This window comes from Corvus cornix, chromosome 3 (genome assembly GCF_000738735.6).
Source record: "Corvus cornix cornix isolate S_Up_H32 chromosome 3, ASM73873v5, whole genome shotgun sequence".
Lineage (NCBI taxonomy): Eukaryota > Metazoa > Chordata > Aves > Passeriformes > Corvidae > Corvus > Corvus cornix.
Genome location: NC_047056.1, coordinates 55212868 through 55234755, shown reverse-complemented (window position 1 = coordinate 55234755; position 21888 = coordinate 55212868). Strand labels below are relative to the sequence as shown.

Here is a 21888-nt window from a genome sequence, read left to right as displayed (position 1 = left end):
AGATACTTGCAGATGAGATTGGTCCTCGGCTGTTGCACAAAAAATAACACATACAGACAGAAATGTTACCTCTCATATTGCAAAAATTCAGAATTACTTTTTGGCATTCCTAGTTTTTATCTTTTCTTCCCAGTTGTTTGATACATATCAAACACCAGAAAAACAGACTTAAAATACTCACACTAATCCTGAAGTCATGTGTAACCCTTACTAATGCCTTTTACTTCTGTCACACAGGATAGAGACTCCACTGGTGTCTAACTAAAAAAATACGTGCCAGGGATGAAATGTTAGAGAGATTGATCAGCTTTGCAGTTGCTATAAATCATTAAAGCTCCAGTGGATCTGCAACTGAACTGCAGCCTTTGCAACTGAACAAAGATGGTTTACAGCCTCAGAGAAGACAATCTGCAGCTGCTCTTCACTAAATCTTTGTATAAAAGCTTGACATTAATTCATGAAACAGTGGTAAGGCACTAACTACAAGGCAGGAAAAGGAAGATTTGAAAGGATAGTGTGACAAAGAGGAGACAAATATGTACAACAGATGTAAATGTTTCAGAGCTAAAAAGCAAGTGCTACTCCCTTGACATTTATTTTCTGTCAAAATATAATAAAAGAAGAGCAAAAAAGTGTCTCAGTAATGCACATAATTATGACTCTAGCCGTAGACATGTTTGCTTGAAGTGATAAAAGTACAGGCATTCCCAGGTGTTAATGGTGACTAATCAATCTTCTATTAACAGGTAACACACCTTTAACTGAAAGAAAGGAAAAGGACATTTTCACAAATCAATCCCAAGAAGTCAATCAAGAGAAATCAGGAGAACAGAAGCATTAGTTATGTACCACAGGCCCTGAATTAATGTCAATTATTAGAATTCAAAAATTACTTCTATCCAAAAAGTTAATATTCCAGCAGCCCCTGCAAGAAAGTTAATCTTGTTGATGACATTTCTTGAAAAGCTTGAATTGAACTTCTTCATATTATTCTCCAGTAAAGAGGGAGAAATCATGAACCTCAACATGCAGAACTGTTTCCTCATTCTTCTTTGGAGAGAGAGAAGCAAAATTTGCAGCTATTTCCTGCCTGCTCCTTTCCAAAACACATACCTTTTCAAATCTGTAAAGACTTCCAAGAGTTCAGTGGAGGGAAAACGCATTTTCATCTAAGCTACCTGATGACATGCTGTTACACAGATTCACACAAACACATGCACACCTGCCCTTAACCTTGACACGCCTTTACCATGGCCTTCACCATGGCCTTCCTTTGCCCTAACTCTAAGAAGAGTTCATCCAAGAACAGGGAATGGGAAAAAATTTCAAATACAAGAATGAGCAAGCAAAAATCATGGCAGAGCCTGGTCCACATTTCACAGTGCGTGTTGCTTTGCAACCAGTGAGGTAATGCAGGAGGCTCCACTATAGTCCTTTAGGGCAGTCCCCACTTCTATGTCTTCCACCTGTCTCAAACCTTGACCTGAAATGATATCTAGGGGTCCCAGGGAGACCATGCTAAAGTCAGTGTCAGTTGGGAAGAGCCTGGCAAGTCTAGTTCCTGCTCTCAGGATTACTTCTGATTTATTTATTTACTCTTGGGAAGCAAGTAAGGAGCTGATCAGAGTCCTCCACCTTGTAATTCACATAAATCCTGCCCTGGAAATGCAGTAACAGTTGGCACTGGAGGAAATCCAGGTCAGGACAGGAGGTATCAAGTTTGTTCAAGTGCTGTTTGCATTAGGGTGAAAACAATGACCCCACTATAGGGTCCATCTATGTCCTGCTTTAGTTATCATCATCCTTTTCTAGATGCTGCTTCTCCCTCTCTCTCTTTAGAAATCCGGCACCTAAGCAGCAAGCATAAAAATCTCCAGTTATATTGCTGGCATTATTGTATTCTTCCTCTCATTCACACATTTCTAACTGCTCCCACAATGGTTCCACTAGTTTCCTCATTTATTGTAAACCTAATGCAATGGTAGTATCAAAACATCAGCCTGCTTGTTGATCAGCCAAGCAGTCCTTGGTGATTTTCCAAGGAGAAAATATTGCTAAAGGAACAAAAAGTGCACAAAAGTCTATTTTATTTAAATCAAAAACGGTAGGTAAATAAGCAGGATTTATAAACTCAGGGTTTGTAAACATCACTAATACTCTTGGGATATTTCATTAGCTCCTTTTTTAATTCATGTACAGCTAAAGGGTCACATTTGTGAAAAGTGGTTGTTATTAGCTGTGAAAATATTATGATTCACTGTTATTCTCACAATAAATGTAATGTTCAGGGAGTCCTTTATATGGATCCAGTTAAGCAAAGCTCTTAAACTAATGCTTACACTATATTAATGCTATGTACCAAACAAAATAATACATTTCTTGATTTTCCAAGAGGGTTATTGGAATACCTAGTTTGACAGAAACATTTCCAACAATCATATACCCACCACACACACACCCACACACACACACAAATGCACACTCACACACACAATTAATAAAGGAATTGTTAGGTTTTCTTCTTAGCAATGAATAACTTAGCAAAGAATAACCACGTTGGCAAACAAACTAATTGTAAGTTCCCAGGTAAAAACACCTCCCGCATCTGTGTGGAACAAGTCACATTTAAATCCTGCTTTACAACTGGGACTCCACAATGCCATTGTGCTTACTAGCAATAATAACAGTGCTAACAACAGTGCTAACAACAGTATGATCCTTGCTCTCAAAGACATGTCCTTCCACACACAGTGACTGCTGTGGTACTCTGTCTTCACTGGGGTGAAGCTTCTTGTACCACACTGTGTCAGGAATATAAAGGAAATGCACCTCCTCAGCAAATGCACCTGAGTGCTGCTCTGCCCACCCATACCCAAAGGCACATAAAGACCTTCAGTACTTCCCAGCACATGCATTCCCTGGGCATCATGAGGAACGCAGACCGTACCACAAATGATTCCACCCTGCATCCCACCAAATGACACCCTAATGATTTCAGCCTTAGCAAATGTTCTGGGAAATGCAGAGATGGAGAGAAAACATTGAATTAACCTTCTACATGTTTTCAGTTAATCAAAAAACATCTTGCTACATTTCTAAAGAAAAGAATAGTTCAATGCCTTTGTGTTTCTTTGCTGTATTTTAATTTTTTAATTTTTTTTTTGGTCGGATAGACAACTAAAATAATTCAAATGTATGAACTTTTCTCAGCAAGTAATGTTTCAACAGAAACCCACAAACAGTTATGAAAAGAAATGTCCACTAGGAATTTTTATGTTAAACCACTGTACACTCTTGGAAAAGAAAAGAAGGTAGAGAAGTAGAAATGCAGAATAGCTTGTTTTCCCATGAGTCAAAGGCATCAGCTCTTGTCTTTTCATGTCATCTTGCTATCAATAAGCTGCTGCTAGGATGTGAACGTTTCCATGGCAATGCATGAACTCTTAGCTTCACTAAGAGCACTGTTCTCCACACAGACACTCCTTCATTTTCTGAGATTATTTATTTTTTCATACCTCAGGAACAAATATGGAAATGAAAACAGAACAAGACAGGCAAATCCTGCATCGGACTAAAACCTACAAAGGCCTGAGGACCTCGGTGTGACTCCAGGTAAATGTCTCTGAGACAACATCATGGCTTTCGCCATAGTTTACGGCTGCTTACTTCTACTTCAGATTTCTGGTATGGAGCAGAGAATGATATCAGGCTCAGGAAATGTTCTGTAACCTGAAAGGCGGCAGCTTGTGCAGAGGAAGCTGCATTAAGGGGCCGGCTTTGCTGGATGCGGGGGATTTCGGCAGGCAGAGCCCTCTGTGCAGGTGCTCGGTGGAGGCGGGGGAGCGGAGCCGGGCGGCGATTGCCACCTGTTGGGACTGGAATGGCAACTGCAGGGCCGGAATGGCACCGGCAGGGCCGGAATGGCACCCGGGGCCGGGAGCCCCGAGGGGCTGACCCGCACCCGGGGCGAGGCTGCCGGAGCGCCCAGCCCGGGCCGGCTCTGCCCGCGTCCTGCCTCCCTCCCTGGGGAGGAGCCAGCGCCACCTCCACCCCCGCAGCGCTCCGAGTCCCTTGCGCTTCAGCCTGCTTGTCAGGGGCTGATTTTTTCTTGACAAACTGTTCAAGTAAGCAAACATTAAGCCGGTATTTACGGGTGAGAAAATCAAGCGGTGCAGCTACTTTCCCTCTCCTCCTCTCTGACTTTTAGAGGAGGAAAAAAACCTTGGAACGAAATTGGTTGGCTGCAAGTGTCCCTCCTTAGGCAAAGGAGGCAACAGGGATAAGGCCATAGCTATCACCTCTGTTGCTCCTTTTGTGATTTCTTTCTCAAGCAAAAAAAAAAAGGAGACAGGGAGCTAAATGGCAAAGGAAGAAACTGAAGTGTCCCTTCTCACCTTGCTGTTCCATGTCCAAAACACTCTGGGAGCTGCTGGCATCACCTTGAGATGTGTCTAAACACTGACATCATTCTCCTATCACTAAGAAACTCTTGACTGGCTTTCCCTGCCGCTCCTTTCAGGAGACTTGCAGCTCATCCTACTGCTCAGTCATTACCATGAGCCTGACTAGACACTTCGGGTTCCATTCGGATAGTTCTTAAGCTAGACAGCAAAGCCAGAAGGAAAAAGAAGGTAGTAGGTTACAAAAAAATCATGCACAAACAGGTAGGAATCTTGGGAGAAATGCTGATTCAGCACATAGAAAGTTGTAGATAAGGAATTTTAAAAAATCTTGATCTTTAGTTTCTTCTTTGCCTCCATTTATTAGATGGCTGTCTAAGAAAAAATGTGTGACAGTAAATCCCAACAAGTATAGCCCTTGAAGTAGTGAAGTTTGAGGGCAATGGAGATGACTAGCCACGCTGGAAATAAGACCCAGAAACCCATAAAATACTTTAAAAGAGCTTTGTTTTAGGGTGGATCTGATTGACCAAAAATGAGAGACACATTTATTCTGTTCTTAATGACAGGGAAATACAATTTTAGAGCCCAGTTTCTGAGCTCTTTATATCCCATCCCTTCTGCCTCACAAAACTTGTGTGGCAACTTGTGCTAGACTCTCAAATACACTCAGCATGACTTTTTTTTCTCCTTAGGTTTAATGTTTTCTCCTTAGGAATGACACATAAATATCTCTGGCATTAATTACTTTGTCTGTTTATTTGCCAAGTGGTTTTGACAGCTCTCCTTGATCATGGGACAACAATTCTCTTCATTTTCTAGACAGCCACCTTAAGTACAGACAGTTTCCTACAGCCAGGTAAAAGAATATTTATGGAACTTCATTGTTAAAAATTGATCTGTTACTGCTCTTCATCATTTGGCTGGTCCCCTGCTTTCCACCGTCTAAAATCCCACCCAGTCAGAATCTCACCAGAGTCACATATGCAGAGGGATAGTCAGGATCTTCAGAACAATGAATTTATCTCTCAGCAACCACTGCCTTCCCTCACTTTGATAAATCTTCCTTTTCACTGAGCATATTTCCAGAGCCACATTTGAAGTTCAAGTGTTTTTCAATGCTTCCTTCTGAGAGGCCAATGAATAAAAATTACATCAGCTTCTGACTCATATACCTGTTTGAAGCATTTTTAACCCTAAAAGCATTGTTCCTCACAATCCAAAATTAGTGTAGGGCCTGTGACCTGTAACTAGTAACAATGATCTTACTGGTTCACTTGACAACAACATTAGTTGATTTCTCATAGATACTACCTTAACAGTTGTCATAATGCTGTCATTGTAACAAATATTACCTAAAGATGCTGAGCTGTGACAGCTGGGGATCCAACACTACAAACTTTGTGGCTCACAATGAACCAATCATTGTGAAGAGTTAAGTAATAAGAGTGGCTTGATCATGTTGGTCAAAAGCTGGAAGGGGGGGACTCTCCCTGGCCCAAACAATGCATGAGGGTACAAGATAAAAATTACAACACTCTTAGAATGCCATTAGCTATGCTAAATTCACTGAGAATGTCAAATACATTCAGATTCTTTTTTTTAAATGTTGTCATTTATCCACTTTCAAAACATTTGAATGAAAAGCAGCTCAGCTTGAGACATGGCATAACTTATGCTCATGTTTGTCCATTTCTAGTACATTTGAAGATAAATTATATGCTAGAATATGGTCCCAAACCCACACAGGCCAGTGGAATCCTGCAATGGACTTCAGTGGGCTTTGGGATTACAACAGAATGAGAAGTACTGAAGGTAAGAAGAAGCATTGACAGAAGACAGCACTTTGAAAGGCCTGCGTTAAGTTCCTAAGCACCATCTCCACAGGAAAGGAAAAACACCAGCATGTCTCTCAGCAGTCCTTTCTGCCATGTAAATTATTTTCAAGGGGTACCAGCTATCATCCCACAGCAACACAACCATGTGGAAGCCCCTCTGGATTCTCAGCCAACTTCAGACGCTGCTGTGGGAATGCTGCTGGGAAGATCATTGGCAGGACCCAAGGCTGTCCTCCCAGGCCAGAGGTAACGAGGAAATAGCACAGTAGTTGTCCTGCACTGATCCCACAGCTGCTGCACTCCTGCACACATGCAAGCTTGTTTAAAGAAAACATGATGAAGTCCTTTCCTCTGGCACTCCACCACAGGGTATAAACACACTCCTGCTTTCCATTGCAACTCAGAGTTCTCATCCTTCCTGCTTTGAACACGGAGCTAAAACCTTTGTTTGCAAACTGGGAGAAAGTTCACAAAATAAGTTGGGGCTAAAAACCCAGTCTTTTCCCATCACCTTCCCCAGATCCCTACCAACATTTCTTGCCTTCTCCTATAGCAAGACAATCAAGGAGTTGGAGATAAAACAGTATGAGATTTAAAAATTAGTATAGTGTAAATTAATTTAGATCAACATTAAAGTTACCCAAACACAGCCTTGTAGGTTTTGCACAATGTCACTGTGAGGAAAGTGAAGGTTTCTTCCAAAGGAGGTCATTTCGTTAGTGATGAATGAAGAAAAATTGAAGGCAACCTCTGAAGTACTTAGTGAACAGGATTGCAGCCTTTAAACCAGATGAGGGTTTGGGAAGGTTCTAAGAGAGAATATTACAGGTTCCTAGCTCAACCAAACATATTTTTATACCTTATAATGTCTAGATTCACTTATCAAATAATACATTCTCTCAATTTTTTATTTCTGGTTTCATACAAGTTAATTACAAATTAAATTATTTAGATACGTTTCCAGCCTGAGCTCTACTTAAGTTTTTGCCTGTGTATGAATCAAAAGAGCATGAACCTGTTGAAAGTACTCTTATTTGGTGATAGAATTTGATGCAAACTGAGGTAGGACTTTGTAAAGAGAAATTGAATACTACAAAGTAAATCTACACAAAATATTATATTACATGATTTTCAGCATTTGCCAGTCTTTCTTTAATATTTTAATTTCTTCAGTTCTGCTTGTGTATGCAAGATAAAATTAATGTTTTCTTAATACCAAGGAACCTTATGTTTTCGGTATGTTTATCACTTACCTGTTTCAGTTTCTTGATCTTGGGCTGTCATTGCATAAAATCTGTCCTTTTATCTGCATTCACCGAGTTTTATATCTTGCGTACACTCAAGACAGCTTGCTTCTCATTTCTGTTACTGTTTTACTCTGAAAACATTTTTATTGCACCCCTGAGAAATTTAAGACAATATCTAATTTGGAGACATGGCATATCAGGAAATCTGGATTGCAATTTTAAGTTGAACACAAACCAGCATCTAGCATGATTAGACATCAGCTAAAAAAACCCAGATTTCAGCCCTAACAGAGCCATGCAGGTTGTCCTCACATTTGAAAGTCACATTATCAGGGATGAAGGGGAGAGAAGCAGGGGCATAACTTCTAGAAGATTCAGTCTAATATTATTGTGGTGGCTCTTGAGAGGCAGTCATATGCCATCAGGACTTGGTATGGCCCATGGAGTAAAGAAAAAGGCATGGGAGGTTGGCTGGTGGCACCAAGCCATCAGGACAAGTTCTTCCTGGGCCAGCTAGGGGGGGACAGTCTGCCAGCTCTGATGGTGATTGCTTACAAGCAGGCAGTGATGGCTCAGCAGAGGTGATGGAAGGAGTTCCCTAAAGCAACAGGGCATCAACCAATGGTCATAGGCTGGACACCTCCTTTGCTCATGCCAGGGTCCTGGAAGGTCAGGCTGGCTGCTGGTGAGGGTGGGGGACAGAGTTATTGGGGATTGAGGGAGTTGGGTTCACACTCATGCTTTTATTCAATCCCCCACACAAGAAGCTTGTCTGCCCTAGACAATGGCTCCATCCCCATCCCATCCCTCCCTGTCTCTCTTCTAGTCTGTGTTTCTCTGTCTGTTTTCTGCCCTATATTCCTGTCAAAGGGCAGGAGCACCTAAGGCTGAGCCCAGGTGTATTTCCTGCTGATTTGCACTGCAACATCTTGCTTAAACCTACTCTGCAAACAAATTTACAGTTAGCTAGAGTTTTGGCCTGCATGAACCAGAATCAAATGAAATATTATTCCTGGCAGAATATTCAGCTCCTTCTAAGACTATAGAGCAGGTACAGACTTTTTCCAGAGATCAGTTCCAGTCTCCTCTTAGTACCGGCTGTTATACCACAGATCCCTTTCACAGACCTGGTCAAGTTTGGTCAAGCTCCAATCTTGACACTATTTAGTATTTCAATCCCTTTACTGCTCTTTGAAAATGTTTCCAGAACCCTGTTGTTTGGAGCAGAGACCTCCTCCCAGTATTGAGGGGATATACAAGCATTTGACAAAAGTGTACTTTGCATATTTAGTTCTGTCTTAGGACTGGGGAAGGACTATGTTCCCAAGGCTCCTTCCAGCCTTACAATTCTGTGACATAAATTTATTTCCCTGTGTATTCATCTCTCACTCTTTACAGATCCTAATCAGTCTATTTACCTCTGGCTTTCAATGGTCAGCAACTATTGCTCACCTTATGTTGGCACAGTGCCTTAAATATAGACCTTTAAAAGGTTTTTAGATCAAAAAAAAAGAAGGTGAAAGCACTTCATCATTCCAAGAGTATTAACATATTTTCTACAGTTAACATACAGGTAATTTAGAGTAAGGTTAGCAAATATTTTTTTCCATAGACTACAGTACAATACTGTATGTAATAATATACCATTTCAGCAAGGCTGTGATGTATCACAGGTATCAGCTTGTCTACAGTCACTTGGCTAGTAATTATGTTCCTCTCAGAACACCTCAATAAAAGAACTCATTGTATGGTGGAAATTCTCACTTTGAATGTGATCTTATCTAGATAGTATTGGCAAGTCTGGGTCTTTTTCATTGTTTGTTGTTATTACTCTGGAAGGCAGCTTTTGGCTTTTTATCTGATTTGCTGTTGTTTACAAATTGCTTAGTGAGTGTAACCTCTGGGAAAAGAATATTAATGATGAATTGGCAGCCAAGATAGAATATTAGCAAGCATGGCTTCATAGTTTAGTAGCTTGAGCATTCAGATTAAAGTGAAGAGACCTAGGTTCCCACCCTGTTTTACAAACCATCTGTGTACTCCAGTCAAAGACTGCTTGACATAAGTGATTTTTGAAACAGGAGTCCCATGCTATTTATCTTCCAGGTGAACAGCCAAAATACGTAAAGACCAGACCTTTTTTTACACCTTTTTTCACAGCTACTCTCAAATCCTATGAACAATGTCGCAACAGTAACAACAACAAAAAACCAAACAGGAAAAAAAAAGAAGCACAGTCTTTGGAGAAGGAAAATACTGATTCTTTTTTCAGAGGGAAATGGAAAGTGATGTCAGGAGAGGCAGAACTCTGTATATGTGTTGTAACCAGGGAGCTATTGCTTAGCAAGGGGACACTTACTTGGAAAGAAAGCAATGGTCCCTGCATTGTCACCTGCAACCGGAAAGAAAGCAATGGTCCCTGCATTGTCACCTGCAACCAGGGCAGCATGCTCTCAAATTGCTCACAAGATCAAACTCCTCAATCTAGACAGGTGGAGGAGCACCTTCAATGAGATCTCATACGGATTCCTTTATTTTTCAGTAAAATGGGAATGCCACACTGTTTGATACAGTGCCTCAGCTGAGAGAAGAGCTCACAGGCGGCAACCGGATACAAATTGGTTTATTTAATAATCTCAGGCAGCTGTCAGTGGGGATAGCTGAAATGAACTTAGTCCAACACTAAGTCTTACTTCAGATGACCACATTCCTTTCTCAGACCTTGCCATAACCTAGCATTTCTGTAACACATGTACCTCGATACAATACTATTTCTCAGTCATGCACAACAACTAGCTATAGCGCTGTGGAAGTCTACTTTTCCCATTTTCAGTATTTCACAACCATCAAAAAAACTGTGCAGATGTTCCACAGAAATTGAGCATAAGATGACCTTCTTTTGCTCATTAATTTATGGTATATTGAACAAACTGTAAATGTTGAATTTACGACATTGTGCTTGTCACAACATCAGCATTCTTTGCACCGACATAAGATTCAGCATTTCATTCTCCTTTTACAATTATTTTGCCAAAACATGGCAAAAATCATATCCACAGAAAGCCTAACTAGCCCTCAAATAATCTATAAGTGGTCAATACCTACCTACAGTTCAGCTAGTCTGCAGGAGCTTTGTGATCTCCAAGGGAATTACTTGCACATAAGAAAAACATTGATTAATTTCTTATGTTTTTTCAAACACTGGCAGACATATGACATATATTGTTAGCTCATTGTTTAAAATTTCATAAAGGGTGGGGCATGCTATGAGCACTTGTCTTTCATGTACCAGTGAGGAGATTGCAGGTGTCACCATGTTCAGTTGAATTGAAATCTTCTCAAATTTTGACCCATGTGGCAATTCCTTCCCCAGGTATCAGAACCTGTTCTCAAGAAAACCTTGCCCTGAAATCTTTGGAAGGACAGCAAATCTGCCTATTGAGTCTTCTTTCTCTTTTCTTTCTCATTCTTCCCTTAAATATGTACTTCAAACTTCACATAATAAAACCTTTAGGCATCCCATGTGATGATTAAGAATTTCAGCCAAAATTTCAGCCTGTCATGACACCCCACTTTTACCCCTGGTTATGAAAAAAAAATAAACTAGAAATTATGGAGAATACTACTCAGAATGACTGAATAGAGGAAAAAAAGATTAAACTAAAAATTACTCTAAAATTGGAAGGTCATCTCTTCTATGCCTTCCTAATCAGGATTAGTTGTTGATGAGTGAGGGGTGGGCCACTCTCCAGGTTTTTAAAAGTCTGCATGCTGAAGATCCCATGATGTCCCTAGTCCAGGGTTAGCAGTCCCCAAGCAAGACATGCCACTGTGGGACCAGAGAGTTGTTCAGACAGTGGGTGGTCCTGTCTTGCCTGTGACACAGCAGTCCCCAAAGCATCAGGCAGAGCAATGGGCCGTTGTACTGCCTCCGATCCAGGGTATGCCTCAAAGAGCAAGTTTACACTTTTACTACTAAGTTACTTACAGGTTTTTCACTTAAAAGAGAGCTCAGCTATTCCAGTAAAAAACAAATCAATCAAATACAAATAACACCATTGTAATGAAACCAAACCTCCTCCCTTTAACTTTCCACCCTGCATTCGACTCAAGCCCACAAATCAAGAAAGGCTGAAAAAAGAAACTCGCCACAGTAAATGTTAAAAAAAAAATTATTTTAAATCAATTATTCTATTTATCCAGGCTCCTAAAATGATTGAGTGATAGAAAGGAATCCCAAAAATGTTCTTTTCCTCTAAAAACTGGAAGTCTACCTGAATAAAATTCAGGCACTGAGTATTACATAAACACAATCCATAGCTATCAAATTTAGAAGAAAGAAGGGTTAAGGTAATTACAGTCTTCAAAGCATCTCTTTTCTACTGTTGTTTCTAGTTACTTGATGATGCATTAGATAGCACTTCAAATGCATATCATTGGTGTTTATATGGTAGAAAAAATAAGTATTAAAATTAATGTCTGTAGGTCTTCTCAAAACCTTCTCTTCTGCAGACTGAACAACCCCAACTGTCTCAGCCTTTCCTCAGAGGAGAGGTACTCCATCCCTCTAATCCACCTGATGGCCCTACTCTCAACTCACTCCAACAAGTCAATGTATTTCTTGTGTTGGGGATATGAAGTTCAACAAGTGAAAGTGCTGCATTCTGCACTTGGGACAGAACAACCCTGGCTGTACAGACAGACTGGGGAATGAGAGGCTGTAGAGCAGAACCACTGAAAGGGATCTGAGGGTTCTGTTCAAAGGCAAGTTGAACACGAGCCAGCAGTGCCCTGGCAGCCAGGAGGGCCAAGCCTGTCCTGGGGTGCATCAGGCACAGCATCGCCAGGTGGGCAAGGAAGGGCATTGTCCCACTCTGCTCTGCACTGGGGCAGGCTTTGGGTGCCACAGTATAAATAAGAAGGGTATAAAGCTATTAGAGAGAATCCAAAGGAGGGCAAAAAAGATGGTGAAGGGATTAGAGGAGGAGCCATATGAGGAGCAGCTGAGCTCACTTGGTTTGTTCAGCCTGGAGAAGAGGAGACTGAGAGGAGACATCACTGCAGTCTACAACTTCCTCATGAGGTGAAGAGGAGGGACAAGCACTGACCTCCTCTCTGAAGCCAGTGATAGAATCCAAGAGAATGGCCTGACGTTGTGTCAGGGGAGGTTTAAGTTGGATTTCAGGAAAAGATTTTTCACCCAGAGGGTGATTGGGCACTGAAAAAGGCTCCCCAGGGAAGTGGGAGCACCCAGCCTGACAGAGTTCAAGAGGCATCTGGACAACACTCTCAATCACATGGTGTGACTCTTGGGGTAGTCCTGTTCAGGGCCAGAAGTTGAACTTTGGTGATCCTTGTGGGTCCCTTCCAATTTCAGATATTCTATTGCTCTATGAAAATTTTGCCTAAGATGAGAAAAAAGTTTCAAAGTTTCTGGGAAACTCAGCAGGTATATGAATTCAGTGCCAAAGGAGCACTACCTTTGCAAAGCACTATTCTTTTATTATCTTATTCACTACTATAAAATCATCTTAATGTATATTAGGTGATTGGGTACCATTTTAGCAAAATAAGATAAAATATAAATAGACTGCATCCTTTGCAGTCAAGCTAATTCCACTGTTTTTCTTGCCAGTGGAAATCCCTAGTTCACCTCTTTTTCTCATGCCAGTTTTCCAGTCATCTGATTTTCAACTTAACTAGAGCTAGGCTTACACAAACCACTTGAAACAGTTACTTATAAATGCTGCAGTGCTACTTACATCTTATTCTGTCCCAAGTGGTTATCATGTATTATTTACTATATTATTTGACAGTAACTGCCACAGGCCTGCTAGAAGAATTGGTTTAAATGCATAAAGAATACAGATACATAAAGAACTGCGTATCTTGGGTGTTTTTAGATCTAGTCCTGATTTAATTAACCTAAAGCATGTAATTTAAATAGGAGGTGAATGCATGAATACCTCTGTGGCTGAATTGCAAATCAGGAATTCATAAATTAAATCACAGCTTGCTTAACATTCATAAAGCATGCCCGGAGATTTGATTTTTTTCCCTACAATGCAGGGAGCAATTCAAATAACACTAAAAATTAATCCATCATTGGGTTTTTGCTCATGCAGTAAACAGCACTCTCTTCCTGAGGAGAAACCAAACTAGGTAAGACCAGCAGTTGTAACCCAGTTTTCCTTAATCTGTGGGATAGGGACAAAGGAAAAGAAGAAAAAAAAGAAAAAGAAAAGGAAAAGGAAAAGGAAAAGAAAAAGGAAAAGGAAAAGAGAAAAAGAAAAGGAAAAAGGAAGTGTTAAGTCTTCTTTTATAAAAGGGAAAAAGAAAAGAAGAGCTTGCTTTTCTGTTTTTGCACTTTGTTTTCTTTGACAAAAATATTTTTACAACCCCAAGGCTCTCTGGCTTTTCAAGCCTTTTTCCAGGAGTTCTCCTAATGCAACAGCATTGCACTGTTAAGAGTTCATATGCAGTGGATGGCAAACAGTGGCCAAAAAGAGCAGACAATCATACAAGAATATGAATTGTTGTAGAAAATATCTGCATGCCTAATATTATAGTGCTATATCTTTGGAAATAATTGAACTCTATCCTTAACTGCATTGCCTACTGGCAGTCATGATGCATGGGTAGAGGAAGAGACATTGACATTTGAAAATATTGCATTAAGTACAGATGGGTGTTTCAGGCAAGACAGGGCTAAATACATAATGCCTACAATTCAATTTTGTTGTTATTTACAGCTGACAGTGGATTTCTGATGAATGTGTAAGGATAAAGATAGGTGTAGGTGGTTCTCAGACAGTAGAAAATAGCATTAGCATACCATACTTGTCTGTGAAAAAAAACCAAGGTTACAAATAGATGCCAGGGAAGGCTCACTGACAGTTCCTCATGGATTATTATAGCTCATTATTATGGTATTCATAACAAAAACCCTTCCATCTAGGGGAAGGGAAGGGAAGGGAAGGGAAGGGAAGGGAAGGGAAGGGAAGGGAAGGGAAGGGAAGGGAAGGGAAGGGAAGGGAAGGGAAGGGAAGGGAAGGGAAGGGAAGGGAAGGGAAGGGAAGAGAAGGGAAGGGAAGGGAAGAGATAAGTCATCTCTTAGCAAATGCAAAGATATCCTCCCTGTCTTGGGAAGTCCCTATGTGAAAACTTATGGAAACCATAAGAAAATCTGAAGAAGCACTGCTACATGCTGGCCCTGCTACTATTGTGTTACAGACAGCACCTGCCACTGATCACTAACAAAGACAGGATTTAGGCTGACATCTTTAAATTCTTACTCTATATATGGTTCTGTGAATCATAAATAGTATTCTGGCTTTTCCAAGTAAACATAGCCCTGATCCTTCAGTGGTCTGAGTCCTACAGAAACATATCACTAGGTGGGATCTTAACTTCAGCATCTGCTTACTACTGAGTTCAGTGAAACTGCTGCTATGATTCACTTTAAGTAAACCCTAAGGACAGGATTCTTGTACTGTCTAAGGACACCATGTGGAGTCAGTGACACAAGACTTTTTCTGAAGATACAACAGGAGACCACGTGAACATTAAAGGATATCTTTAATGGCAATGGGTGTCTATGTTCAAGGAACTGAACTTCATCCAGTCTGAACTGGTCACTGAGAAAGCCCTTGTCAAGACTGAGCCCTCTAATTCAAATTGAGTGGCCCACATTTCACAAAGCTTTTTTTTGTTTTGTTTTGGATTTTTTTAGCTGTTAATGCACACGTAAATATTCTGCTGCCTTGGAACACCAAGAAGGTACTAATATCCAAAAGCCAGAGGTAAAGATATGCCCTGGGACCTGCACTGGAGAAGGTCAGAACTTGAATATTTCTTTCACTTGGTTGATTAATGTAATTCCAACCCTTTGAAAATAATAGGAGAAACAACAGCAAGTCCCAATACAATGGTGCTGGGTTTGAAGATCATTCCATGCAGGGAGGGAGGGATAGAAGGAGACAAAAGGTCTTGGTATCTGAACTGGAGATTCTGAGATTGCTAAAACATTTCAGAGCACCATGACAGTGCTAAAAACTAATTTTGATTCAACTTTTCATTTTAAAATTTCAATTAGAGCAGATGAGACTAATAAAAACAAATCATAGATGAAAAAAAAAAAGCATTTTGTAAGTAAAACTTTGCTCCATGTGAAATTATTTTTTCTTGCACTTCTTTCTTGGCAAATTTTAAAATGTCAGGTTTTGCATACAGATGAAATTAAAGTAATTTTTTAAAACTGTAAGCTTCTCTGAGAGAATGAATTTGTAGTCTGTGTTTCTCAGACAGAGATTCTGTGTGGGCTTGAGAAATTTAGGCTGGAACGAGGAATTTTTGAAGGATACATGAAAAGATGCAAGTAAAAGTAAATTATTGACATTTTCTCTATTAAACAATTTTAACGTGAATTGCTCTTTAGCTGCTGGACTTCTAAATTTCATCCAAACCTTGCTTAAACATAAGGACAAGGTATTCTAAATTAGTGTTATGGCCAGACTGAGAAGGCAGCCTGTGCTCTCCATTTGTGGAGTTGTTTGAGATATAAATGAACTGTATCAGGGTGGGTCACTTATTTTTTGGTGCCCCCAGTTTCAATCTGGAATATAGACTTCTGACTGCATTTACAGTGTCCTTCTAGAGATCTTTTCTTCTATCTGGAGGACCATATGAAGGAGGACACATGCTGTATACATAAAATGTCTCTCCACAGGTAGGCTGTCTTCTCTTTTCCTCTCCCTCTTTCACCTTTCTTCTACTCTTAATGCTAGAAATAAATCTCAGAAGTTTGGTGGTCTTTGTAGGAGGTGAGAGTTAAGGCCAAAATAGAAATATAGATCCATCTTTATATTAAAGATCACATAATGTGAACATTGATAATACCTACACTTGTACATCCTTAAACACTGTTCTGGGATTTAAAATGAGCATTTTTTTGATAAAAAGGGAAAGGCTTCCAGCCTTCAGGGCACAAATCTGTTTCCCAGGATGACTGGAAACATCTGGTAATCATGCCTCATTGCCTCTGCCACACAAATATCTATTAGACGGAATGAGCAAACACTGTAAATAGAAGATATTGGATAGTTCTAATAGCACATTGGGACAAAATTAGTCCTTCACTCTTTTAAAAATCAAAGTGTCTGCTGTTGCATGAAGCTACTCTACTCATATTTTTCCACACTACCAAAGAAAAGTTCAAATCAATAGTTAAAAATAGAAAGATATTTATGGTGAGAAGACACACGGTCCACTAATACCTGACGACAGATATGGTGATTGATACACCTTGGTTTATTTGCTAGTGTTGTGTGTAGAACACCACAAAAAAGTAGTGAGGAAAATTTAGACCCCTAGGTAATAAGTGAAGAATCAGTCCTGGCACCACCAAAATGCACCTGTCAGAACAGGCAGGTGCTTTTGTGGACACTCAATGCAGTGAGGGCACGGCGTGGGATCTGAATGCATGTTGACACATCCACCAGCAATGAGCTGTCTGACAAGGCACCAGACAGGGACTGTGCCCACCCCCATTTCAGGATTCCATACCTTTGTGCATGCACTGTAGTCTGGAAGCAGAAGTGAGGAGTAGCAAACAACTCCTTTGATCAGCAAGGTCCAGTGGGTCAACTGATCTTTTCTCCCCCACTCCTTTCTCAGATCCACACAGATCATGAGACCCAAACAACCCCTGCTCAGTGGTTGCAGCTCACCTGCATCCCTTTCCCCCTCTCCAGGGCTGGGACAAGCAGCACCAGAGTCTATTTCAAAGGAACAAGTTGATACTTTATTATACCACAAACTTAAAAGGAAAACTAAGCAGAATTAATTCAAGAGAATACAGTACTAACTGTATTGAAAAGGTACAAGTCCTGAAATCCTACCTCAATTTATACCCAATAGAGAAAGAAGATGGTCCTTATTGTTACAATGCCATAAAAAAAAAGAAATAGATACAGATAAACTGATGGATAAACTCCATGGCTTCAGTCAACAAAAATTTCATGGTCATGACATGTTCTCATGGGCAAATTATCCCCTGGCAATTTGTGAAATTGAAGACTAGATAAATTTTACTTGGGTGCTTAACAGAGGCACCCATGTTAGGGATTTTGTGGTCCAGCATGGACACAGGAAACAAAGACAGATGCTTCCTCAGGAGAGACAAATGCCTCTTGCATGATTCAAGTCACTTCCCACTCTGCCACTACTACTTCTCCCCACTGTAGCTCTCTTCTCCATCCCTCCTGTACATCTTATAGAATTGGAACTCTTTCTTCACTCCTGGCAGAAAGGGAATTTCATTATGGATGGGCTGGAATAATAGCAGGTGCCAGAAGAGAAGAGAAGAGAAGAGATACTGGAAGTTGTTGCACTCTTGTGATACTCATGAACAAAGGAAAGTTTTCCTAGTAGGACCTGGAAGGGAAGAAATAAGCTATCTGGCTTTCTGAGTTAATTATTAGAGACAGATTCTCAGCTGCAAATACCTCTTCTGTATTACATCTGAAGGATCCTATGCATTTGCCTGTATTTTGTGCTTATACCCTAACCCCACTCAGCATCTGATGGTCCAATGGTCTCCTGGGCACTTGCATTTAGGGAGCCCCATTGGAAGGGCTTCCTGACTGACCAAGTGTGCTATTGGAAAGCATGAATCGTGGGGTGCTCTGAAACCAGCTTCACAATACTTAAATATGAAAAACCTATATTCATTCAAAGAGGGCAGACTGACTTCAGCCTTTCTTCTGCACAGATGATTCATTCCAGGAATAATGAAATGTCAAGGTTTTGGCAACCCATCCTCCCACAATCTGCCATATCAAGGCACAAACTTACGAGGACAATCTGAACTCTGAATTCATGTTCTAATTACTCTGCTTACTTGACCTTAGAAGTGGTGCGGGGACTGCAAAGGTAATCACTGCCTGCCAGGTGAAACACTCACAATAGCAGGATCATGGTTCCTGCCTCCTAGACTTCCTTTCCTTTGTGCTTATTTTCACAATTACTTCAAAAGTCCTTACAAGATGTGTGACTGAGAACTGTTAACATTTTTATATAAATGAAGTCTTGAACAATGATTTGTCACTCCCCATTCAATTGTAAGTGATTTCAATGAGCAGCAAAATCTCACACCCCCTAATGCTATATTTGGCCAGTACTGGTGCACAAGTTCAAGCAGTCTTCAAGAAGAGAACATTTCTACCTAGGAGTAGCTTGATGAAAGATAGATACACAGCAAATATCATGCATTCAATGGATAATAACCACTTTGTATGCTTCCACTGTACATGTCATCTGAGAATTGCAGAACACTTCTCGAATGTTAATTGAACTTCGTAATACCCTTCTGAGACACATAAAAGATGTAATGAATGTTTCAGCTCCTCAGTAAACTGTAGTAGCTTCCAAGAGAGAACCAAGAAATTATCTGACAGTATATAAACACTTCAGCAGGAAGTGAGAAATGTCAGCATATTACTTTGAAATAAAGGGAATTCAGTAGCAGTTTATTCCAGAAGGCTAAAACTTCCTTTTGCTTCAGATTCACTGAAACATTAACAAAAATACAAGTCAGGAATTTACTATTCTCTCCTATTAGCTCACTGTTTAGCAATACAAGTGCCCCAAGCTCTTTCTGAAGTATCGCTGCAGTAAATTCTGCCAAAAAGCAACATCCGTTGTTTCTCTTCTCCACCTCCTGCATCGTTTGCTGTCCCTGTACAGCAGCTATACCATCAACTACGGCTGTAGTAGTTGTACAGCCTCCCACTATGGGTTATGGTATGGATGCAGCATGAAGTGGTGTGGCCCCAGGCAGGCCAATTCTGTGAGACCAAGGCTCTAGAAACATAGAATCATAGAATCACAGAATGCTTAGGATTGGAAGGGACCTTAAATATCATCTAGTTCCAACTCCCTCCCAACTCCTGGTTTAGTGAAAGGCAGGGATGCCTTTCACTATACCAGTTTACTCAAAGCTCCATCCAACCTGGCCTTGAACACATCCAGGGATGGGGCATCCACAACTTCTCTGGACAACCTGTTCCAGTGCCTCACCACCCTCATGGTAAAGAATTTCTTCCTACCATCTAGCCTAAACTAACTCTCCTTCAGCTAAAGGCCATTGCCCCTTGTCCTATCACAACATGGTCTTGTGCAAAGACCCTTTCCATCTCTCTTGTAGGTCCTCTGTAGGTACTGGAAGGTTATTATGAGGTCTCCCCACAGCCTTCTTTTCTCTAGGTCGAACAACCTCAATTCTCTCAGCCTTTCTTCATAGGAGAGCTGCTCCAGCCCTCTGATCATCTTCATGGTCCTCCTCTGAACTCATTCCAACAGGTCAAGGTCTTTCTTGTGTTGGGGCTCCAGAGCTGGATGCAGCACTCCAGGTGGGCACTCTTTCACAACAGCAGAGCAGAGGGGGAGAATCCCCTCCCTCACCCTGCTGGCCTCGCTGCTCTAGATGCAGTGCAGGACACAGTGGGCTTTCTGGGCTTCAAGTACATATTGAGCTTTTTGTTCACAAACGTCCCCAAGTCCTTGTGCCCAGGGATAGTCTTGATCCTTTCTACACCCAGTCTGTACTTTGCTTGGGATTGCCCCAACCCAGGTGCAGGACCTTGCACTTCACCTTGTTGAACTTCATGACGATTGCACAGACCCACCTCTCAAACCTGTCGAGGTCCCTGCAGATGCCATCCCTTCCCTCCAGCTTGTGGACTGAACCACTTAGCTCCATGTCGTTGGCAAACTTGCTGAGAGGGCATTCAATCCCACTGTCCATGTTGTCAACAAAGATGTTAAAAAGCACTGGCTCCAATACCAACCCCTGAGGAATGCCACTTGTGTCACTGCTTTCCACTTGGACACTGAGATGTGAACTGCAATTCCCTGGCTGTGACCATCCAGCCAATTTTTTACCCACCAAATAGTTGACCTATCAAATCCATGTCTGTCCAGTTTAGAGACAAGGATGTCATGGGACAGTGTCAAATGCTTTGCACAAGTCCACATAGATGATGTCAGCTGAGTTTTTCTCTTCTGCTCCTGCTGTAACTCCAGAGTAGAAGAATTTTTTAGGCATGATTTGCCTTTATTGAAGCCGTGTTGGCCGTCACCAACTACCCCATTATTTTCCATGTGACCTCCTTTGCCATGACTCTTTTCCCTGGTGCTCTACATGTTTGCATATGGCAAAAGAACGATCTTTCCCACCTCCCAGAACTTGCATTCTAAGTAAATCAACAGAGCAGACAGATTCTGTTCCCCTAGGTAACAATAACCAACAAATTTTTCCTCAAGTTCCTGTTGCCCTGTGAAGCTCCACTGATTTCAGCAGAATTATAGCTTACTTACTCCAGTAATATCAAAGAGAAATTATTATCATAGTTTTCTTTATTATTAAATGATTTATGGTACAAAAAGATAATGGCATCCACAAAAGGAGAAGTTTTGAATGTGATGCTAAGGGTGGGATATCCAAACCAGGCAAGAATAAGGCTACCATGGATACTACTACTCTATCATTTCGAGCACTTCAAATACATAAAACATTAAAAAATAATTATGCATCTACAATATCCATGTTTACAGTCATCCATCATGCAACTTTCCATTGCATTTCCCATATGTGCTCCTATTTACCTCAGGCAAAAAATACACATGCTTCTTCACTCTGTTTTTCTTTCAGGCAAAGACAACCAAGTCACACATCAGAGGTTACAAGAGATCTTAACCTAACAGACTGCAGATGTTTCATGGAAGGGAGAAATCAAAGTGAGAAAAGATATTGTAAACTAGTTTGAAATTATAGAAGTATCAATAAACAATCATTTCTACAATTTAAGGGGGTAGGGGTGCAAGGACTCTTTTTTTCCATCAAATGTCAGTGTACCCTAACAGGACATCTCTCTATTGCCAGTGGCTGTTAGCCTTCAGAATTTTAGTGAGAAATTAAAGGTCATCTTCCTATATGTCATATCCTACTGCAAATTAGTTTTTGCAATCACTAATTGATGAGAAACTGCAAGTGCTTATTATACAGATAAGTGTGAAAGCTTCACTTCAAGTTGATTTGTTTCTCCTATTGTGGTTATTTGGAAATGAATCATCTCCTATGCTCTCTTTTTAGTAACTGCCGACTACTTGCAACTAAAAAGAAAATAGAAAAGGAAGGAAGAGAGAACATAAATCAGAAAAATCAGAAATAAAAGTTTACTTCAAATTTCATATTTTATGTTGCTTAAAAATACATACATAAACACGGGACATACTTACGACCTTTCATCCTGTCGTAAGTAGTACTATTATCCCTCCTATGCAAATGTGAAAACTATGACTCAGACATCTAATTTGTGTAGCTTGCTGATTCTGTTATGCATT

General features: G+C 40.6%; 1 long non-coding RNA gene across 1 annotated transcript; it reads left to right on the top strand.

The window, feature by feature from the left end:
- Nucleotides 1-3437: 3437 nt before the first annotated feature.
- Nucleotides 3438-21567, top strand: LOC109145768. The gene is made up of 4 exons (XR_002047437.1): nt 3438-3612; nt 15218-15321; nt 16131-16213; nt 21197-21567. It is a non-coding gene; the product is annotated as an uncharacterized LOC109145768 (long non-coding RNA).
- Nucleotides 21568-21888: the final 321 nt, after the last annotated feature.